The 2,068-nt window shown below is 44.0% G+C and overlaps 1 pseudogene across 1 annotated transcript; it reads left to right on the forward strand.

Moving 5' to 3' along the window:
* Positions 1–1,065: 1,065 nt before the first annotated feature.
* On the forward strand, positions 1,066–1,834 carry LOC308512476 (tropomyosin alpha-4 chain-like; annotated as a pseudogene). The gene has a single exon. The product of its transcript is annotated as a tropomyosin alpha-4 chain-like (transcript).
* Positions 1,835–2,068: the final 234 nt, after the last annotated feature.

The following is a 2,068-nucleotide window of genomic DNA, read 5'->3' on the forward strand; positions in this document are numbered from 1 at the left end:
GATTTTAGTTCTTCTTTGAATGTTTGGTAAAACTCCCCTGTGAAGCCATCTGGTCCAGGGCTTTTGTTTGCTGGAAGTATCTTTATTACTGTTTCAATTTCATCAGGAGTTATCGACCTATTCAGGTTTTTTGATTTTCCAGGTTGAGTTTTGGAAGCTTGTATTTTTCTAGGAATGAGTCCATTTCATTGAGGTTGTCCAGTTTGTTGGAGTAAAGGTGTTCGCAGTATTTTTTACAATCCTTTGTATATCAGTGGGATCAGTTGTTACTTCACCTCTTTCTTTTCTGATTTTGTTTATTTGGGTTCTCTCCCTTTGTTTCTTGGTCAGGCTGGCTTGAGGTTCGTGAATCTTGTTTATCCTTTCAAAGAGCCAGCTCTTGGTTTCACTGATCTTTTGTATTGTTTTTTCTTTCTTTTGTTTTTTTTGTCTTTATGTCATTTATTTCTGCTCTGTTCTTTATTATCTCCTTCCTTCTGAATAATGTGGGCTTTTCTTTTTGCTCTTTTTCTAATTGTTTAAGTTGCAGGGTTAGGTAATTTATTACCATTTTTTCTTGTTTTTTTTGAGGTAAGCTATGAACTTCCCTCTCAGAACTGCTTTCATTGTGTACCATAGATTTTGAAATATTGTGTTTTCATTGTCATTTATTGTCATGATGCTTTTTATTTCTTCTTTGATCTCTTTGGTAACCCAATCATTCTTTAGTAGCATACTATTTAGCCTCCAAGTGTTTCTTTCTTCCATTGTTTTTATTGTAGTTGATTTCTAGTTTTATGACACTGTGATCTGAGAAGATGCTTTTTATGATTTCTATCCTCTTGAATTTGAAGAGACTTTGCCTATGTCCTAATATGTGGTCTATCTTTGAAAATGTCCCGTGTGGATGGCCCGATGGCGGCCAGGCCTGGGGCAGGGAGGAGCGGGGGCAGCACCGGTGCAGGCAAAGGCTCAGGGGCTGGGGCGCGGCCGCTGCAGCTTCACCGAAGCCAATTCTAGCCAAGTTGAGTGCCCGCTCTGTGGCCCCCCCCCCCCCCCCCCCCCCCCCCCCCCCGCCTCTTTGCCATGGCCGGCCTCAACTCCCTGGAGGCGGTGAAATGCAAGATCCAGGCGCTGCAGCAGCAGGTGGAGGACCACGCGCAGGGCCTGCAGCGGGAGCTGCAAGGCGAGCGTGAGCGGCGCAAGAAAGCTGAAGGAGATGTGGCAGCTCTCAATCGACGCATCCAGCTTGTTGAGGAGGAGTTTGACAGGGCTCAGGAACGACTGGCCACGGCCCTGCAGAAGCTAGAGGAAGCAGAAAAGGCATGCCGATGAGAGCGAGAGAGGAATGAAGGTGATAGAAAACCGGGCCATGAAAGATGAGGAGAAGATGGAGATCCAGGAGTTGCAGTTCAAAGAGGCCAAGCACATTGCAGAGGAGGCTGACCGCAAATACGAGGAGGTAACTCCTAAGTGGGTCATCCTGGAGGGCGAGCTGGAGAGAGCAGAGGAACGTGCCGAGGTGTCTGAACTAAAATGTGGTGACCTGGAAGAAGAACTAAAGAATGTCACTAACAACCTGAAATCGCTGGAGGCTGCCTCTGAAAAGTATTCTGAAAAGGAGGATAAATATGAAGAAGAAATTAAACTTCTGTCTGACAAACTGAAAGAGGCCGAGACCCGTGCTGAATTTGCAGAGAGAACAGTTGCAAAACTGGAAAAATCTATTGATGACCTGGAAGAAAAACTTGCTCAGGCCAAAGAAGAGAACGTGGGCTTACATCAGACACTGGATCAGACACTAAATGAACTTATCTGTATATAACCACATCAGAAGAGTCTTGTTCCAACAGAAGCTCCAGACCTCCGTTTCTTTCTCTTCTCTTGTAAGAAGTTTCTTTTGTTACTGCATCTACGCAAATTATGAGTATGTGACCAAATATTTTGTTATCAGAGAAGCTTTGAGCATCAGTTAACTCTAATTCCTTCCCCTCTTCCCCAAATGGCACCAGATTTTTTTAGCTCTATTTTTATCCTTAAATTGCATTTATTCCTAAGCTAGTCAGGGTGTTTTCTATTGAACATTAGT

The sequence above is a fragment of the Myotis nattereri genome (assembly GCF_964212035.1).
Source record: "Myotis nattereri genome assembly, chromosome: Y".
Lineage (NCBI taxonomy): Eukaryota > Metazoa > Chordata > Mammalia > Chiroptera > Vespertilionidae > Myotis > Myotis nattereri.